A 6077-nucleotide genomic window follows, 5' to 3' on the forward strand; every position below is an offset into this window, starting at 1 on the left:
CTGTTTTGTCCCTCACTGTGCTCACAGTGGAAATGCAGATGCTGGAACTTGTTCCTGCTTGAAATTTATTCCAAATCAAACACGCTGCTTAGTGTCAGTTATAATGAAACACAAATATCCCAAGTGGGTAATCAGACTCAGCAGAAAAACTTACTCATCCCTGAGCCACAGATAATGCTCGTCCTTAGCATTTCTTGGGAGCTTGGCTCTGCTACACCAGAACAGTCTATTTCTTGACACACAGAGTCATGGTGTTTGTAGGAATCCCAGCAGGAATCTTGGTCATTAGATGCTGCAGGCGAGAGGAGCAATATTTCACATGCTCATTTAGCATCTCCCTGGAAATCCTTCAAGGACATTCAGCCTTAGGAGTCTGGTGCTGTGTGAATGATGATACTGCCCACATACTGCTTATTGGGGATTAGTTAATTCCAGCTTCCCAAATGCATCATGGAGTTATTTTTGGAGGAACAGTACAGGCAGACATTGCTATGTGAATTAAGGCACCGTTTAGGAGCACACCAGGAGAACACAACGTGTGAAGAACTGCAGAGGAGCAGAGATCAGCTCACCTTGGAGCTACTCAACTCCACACAGGCAACCAGGGAATGAAAAACTGGCTGGAGAGTTGATGTAATCAATTAGCCTTTTATGTACAAAATCCCCTGGAATTAAATTAAATTAAGTAATGTAAAAGCTAAATGTGTGCCCTGGAATAATCATGGGCATGGAATAATAGTCAATGGAGTAGGGACAGCCATGCCTGAGTGTGAACCAGCACATCCAGACACCAGGCTCTAAGACAGCTGGGATGAATCATGTCCCCAAGGGACTATCACTCTCCATGGACTACAGCTCAGTGGGATGGTTAGTTTGGATTAGCTGTCTGGTCTCTGGATGCCTGAATTCAGGATGAAGCCTCAGCAGAACTGCAAATGGCAAGAACACTGCATTGATTGAATCAGAAAACAGAAGTTGGCTGCCAGTTGGCTGTGAGCAAGGGCAAAGTAGGGATGGAACAAAACAGTGACAAAGCTGCTGGCACAGAAGTGTTCGGAGTGAATGTAAATGTTAAAAAAGCTTAAAGACTAACTTAAAATGTGGAGTGAACAGCCAACTCAGTGTAAGGAAGTTTGGGGGAGTAACAAAGGGAAGGAGCTGTAACATGGTGAGTGTTTTTCTGGAGCTGCTTTGCCAGGGTGATAACAGAAGTGTACCATCACCCTACTTTTTGCCTTCCTAAAGAGCTTAAAAGAGTGTGAATTTTAAAAGAACTAATCAAATGCATATTTTCTGCTGCTGATTCGGTAAAGGAGATTTGTAAAGGGATTTGCACTGTTTGGTAATGATCTTCTCTCCCTCCAGTAATTTCTCATGTCCTCAGCACATGAAAGCACACGCGATGTAAACATCTCCAGCCCAGCTTGTCAGGCTGGGCTCCTCCAGGGTTGGTGGGGAGAGGCAGAGACTTCCAGGAGTCAGTTACCTCACCCTGCAGCAGACACCTGGAACAGGCTGGATGAAATGTGCCTGGGAAGCTCTTATCTCCCCCCACTGACTGCAGGAGCTCGGGCTGCCCGAGTCAGTGACAGAGGTTTGCCATGCAGACATCTAAAATTAGATGTGTCCTGTCCCTGCTGTCTGGCAAAAGGGCTCTAATTGGCACTCCAGAGGCTGATTGGCCAACACAGGATGTGGGAATCTCATCAGCCCATTTTTGCCAGCACAAACCTGGGATCTTATCTGGAAGTCTTGTCTACACACCTTCTGCAATCAACAGAGAAGGACAAGGGGAAAATTCCCTCTGGCTGAACGCACACCCCAAGTGCCACTGCCAAGTCCATGTCCCTGGGCAGCTCTGCTCTGGCTGATAACTGAGCTCAGCCAAGCATTAGGCAATACTTCATTCTTCCATCCCACAGATGTTCTTGGAGCTCAGCAAACACAAACACCTTGCCTGGGCTCTCCACAGAATGTACCTGCTGCTTCCTCTTCACGCACACATGGAGGCAGCCTGCCAGCCTGTTTCCTGACAGATCTTGGAGAGCACTCACCCGGCAACACAAGAAGCCAGATTTGCTTTTTTCCCCCCTCTATTTCAGACTGAAACCCAATCTTCCATCTCAAAACATCAGGGTGCTCCTCGGTGCTGTACCAGCATTTCTGGAAGGCACTGCACAGCAGTGCTCCACTGCAGAATTCACTGGCCAGATGCACTCAGCCAGCACAGCTGGATGAGAGAAGTCCCAATTTTAGTTCCTGCACTGAGCTCTGTCAGCACTGAACCCACAGAGCAAAGTCAAATCTCCCCAGTTTTTGTCCAACATTCCCAACCATGGTGTTACACAATCAAAGCACAGTGGCAGCACATGAATTCCATGTTTCATCTTTACCATTCATTTGCTGAGACCCTCTCAAGTCAGGGGAAGGTCTCTGTGTCACACCTGCGCAGCTGAAGGGGGGCACTGGACACCAGCTGCCAGGCACAGGCCAAATGATCCAACACAAAGGATGTCAGGGGAGGCAGGGACCCCCCAGCCCTGCTGCCCCTGCCCAGGGGTGTGCCCAGCACAGAGGTTCTGTCCCGTTGCAGCCCCAAGGTCTCCACACCCCTGTGCCATGCAGGGAAGCCAACGTGAGTCCATGGAGCTGCTGTGGTGCAGCCCTGAGCTGCCCAGGGGCTGATGCACAGCTGCCAGGAGAGGGACACACAGCTGCTGCCTTCAGCTGCTGCCCTGTCCTGAACATGGGAAAAGCACTTCCAGACACCCCTTCTGTGTCTCCTTCCAAAGGGAATCCACAGAGACAGAACTGGGTGTTGTAACACCACTGGCTCTGGCTACCAGCAGGAAGAGGGTGCACAGGGAAGGATGTGGGACATTGAGTAAATCTGCCTAAGATGCCTGGTTTTGACAGGATGTGGAGCAGCCCAGGAGCTGGCAGGTGGGATGAGGCACGAAGGATCCCAGCTCACTGTGATGCATTCATTAATGAAGGCTCTGAGTGTGCAGAATTCCTCAGTTCTACAATGAGCACGAGGGAGCTCTCACCTCTGGAGGAGCTGCAGCAGCTCCCAGCAGGATTCAGGCTCAGCAGCTTGAGCAGGGCCCTCCCAGGTGAACACACCTGCACCAGACAGCAACAGCAGGACAGAGGATGTTGATGGTTACAGATGCTGCTCTTTACATGACAAGTTAAACTGAGGAAGTTTGCCTTGGGAAAAAAATAACAAAATGCCTTTTTTTTTAATACACAGAAAGCTCCCTGAAAGATTAAAAAAATTGAAGGCAGTATTTGGGAGTGTTTCCACTAATCTGCTCCAGGTCCCTCTGACAGTTCTATTGCCACTTGACCTGAACTCCCTGGCTGCTCCCAGCAAATCACATCGGAGCAGCCACTGAGATGTAACAGCAGAAGGTGGAATCACTCCCATGTGAGCAGAAGGTGGAATCACTCCCATGTGAGCAGAAGGTGGAATCACTCCCATGTGAGCTCTGCATTCCCAGGGGAAGGATGAGGCTCAGCCATCTCTTCTGTGCCACAAATGAGCAGAGCAAGCTGCCCAGCAGGTTGAATGACTGTAAGCAAAACAAGCACTCCCTCAACATGTTCAGCAACTTCAGGAAGAACACACATAGGATGCACAGGGCAGCCCTGAGCACCTGAAGAAGGGGCAGTGGTCAAAAAACCCTCACCACAGGAGTCTGGGAAGAATCACAGGATTGTTAACACCCAACTGCCCCCTCAGGGTGCAGGAGGCCGGGCAGCCCAAGGCACCCACAGGTGACAGTCCCTCTGCAGGCAGAGGAGGGGTGGGCACTGTGTAAGCAGCAGAGCCCACTGGTCACCCCTGCTGAGCCTCAGGGTCTCTCCTATGTCCTTGCCAGCTTTCCCAGGCTCTCACAGAAGCTGCTGCCCTCTCCTTGCCTTCCCAGACCTTCAGGAGAGCATGCTGAGGGCCAGGCTGTGCAGACACAACGTGCCCAAAGATGCTGATCCTGTTCCAGTGGCACAGGGACATCATCACCCAGAGAGCTGGGACAGGTGTGCCCCCAGCCTGGGAGAGCTGGACACAGTGCAGGTCAGTGGGAAGGACCGGACATGGGTTCCTCACAGCTTCTTGCAGAGAAAAGAGCAAAGAAGCCTTGATTGGAGTTCATTAACCAGGGAGACAACAGAGATCAGACAAAGCAGGGCAGATGTGAAGAGGCAGATGGGGAGGGAAGGAACCCATACAGAGAAGTTTCCACCTGGAACCCTGGACAATGCTCTCAGGCACAGGGTGGGATTCCTGGGGTCCTGTGCACAGGCAGGAGCTGGACTCAGTGATCCTGGTGGGTCCCTTCCAGGTCAGGGTGTTACATGATTCTATGATTCTAAATTAGCTGCCACCAGCATCAGCCAAGAAAAATGCTCGTGCACAAGGCTGTGGCCAGGACCAAACCCCACACTGGGGCCTGAAATAACCACTGCATTTGTGGCACAGCTCTCTTAGCAGAAGAATTAGGAAGACACAGCAATTCTAGGTATGGATTAACTTAAACACTTAAAATTCCTTACAGTGGGACTTTTCTCTTCCTGGAAGGAAGCACCCGGTGCAGCTTGGAGCTCCATGCTTCATTCAGCACCCCTGGAGAAGGGATCAGCAAACCTCTCCAAATGCTCAAGCAGGACTTCAGCACATCCCTGGGATGCAGGCAACCACCAGGATTAAACCATTCTCCAACAAGTAGGAGAATGTGGAAAATACAAGTGGGCCACAGGGTAGGGCATGGCGCCCACTGCTCCTCAGAGTGGTGCCAGGCAGTGGCAGTGGCACAGGGACCAAGTTTGCACACCCAGTCCCCTCCCAGCTGATGCTCGCCCCCCCAGCTTTGCTACTCTTCACCTACTCTACATTCATCTCATTTACAGCTCTGGTTCTTGTTCTGTGTCCAGTTTCTGCTTCCCACATTTGCCAAGGCACAGGCAGGGAGACAGGACAGTGGTTAATTCTGACTGCCAGGCCAGGAGCAGCAGTTCTGACCTAGGGCTTGGTGGGGCAGAGACACAACTGAAAACATCACCCTGTGCAAGGTGGGGATGGGAGTCACAAATCTGGGAAGTGGCAACAGCACAGGAGGGTGGAGATCATGGAGGATGGCTGTGCTCTCTGCACTGCAGCTCTTTGAAGATGCAGGAGAAAACAGTTCAACACCCAAAGGGTGGTGTGAGCACAGCAGCCAAGGTGACACAGGAAAACATTTAACCACCTAAAACAGAGAGTGGGCATTGAAGAGTATCAGATAACTCCCCCTACTCCAAAACATCTTAAAAATGCCAGCCTAAAGCAAGAGACTTCCCAAGTTTGATCCTGAGAGGAAAAACATGCTCCTACTCTCCCATGGTGCAAAACAGAAGAGAAGGAAGACAGTGAGTGCTGATCCTTCTACCCACAGGGAGCAACCCAGGATCCGGCTGAAATCATGAATGATTCCTAGGGGCTCATGTGTCTTCATTTTAAGACACCTGGAAAAGTTGAAGTCCTTTGGAATCCTAAGTGATGTCCGAATGCTGTCTGTGAGACAGGAGATCAGGCTGGATGGTGATGGTTCCTTCCAGAAGAAATTCACATGGATATGTTCATTTAGATACAGTAAGTGCCTCTAAGCTCATGGTCTGAGACCACTTTCCAAAAACCCAACAGCATAAACAAAGAACTGTCCATAAGTGAAACATCTTCAATCATTCCCTCTGGAAAACTTTGAAAATAGGAAAAGATGGGCTTTACAATGTTGGGTTTAACCCCCTCTGTTCTGCTGCCCTGGAAGCAGAGCTGTGCATAGGAATCACTCACCTGCTGGAACACTGCAGAGGGCAGATTTTGCTACTGGGAATGGATTTTCTTTTATTCTGTCTTAAGTAAGATACAGGCAATGGCTCTCCAGCTCACCTTTCTTCACCTCTTGAGAGCAACAGGGGTCACATTAAAATCCCAGAATGGTTCGGGTTGGAGGGAACTTTGAAGTTCATCTCATTTCACCCCCTGCCATGGCAGGGACACGTCACACTGTCCCAGGCTGCTCCAAGCCCCATCC

Source organism: Zonotrichia albicollis, chromosome 17 (assembly GCF_047830755.1).
Source record: "Zonotrichia albicollis isolate bZonAlb1 chromosome 17, bZonAlb1.hap1, whole genome shotgun sequence".
NCBI classification, from domain to species: domain Eukaryota; kingdom Metazoa; phylum Chordata; class Aves; order Passeriformes; family Passerellidae; genus Zonotrichia; species Zonotrichia albicollis.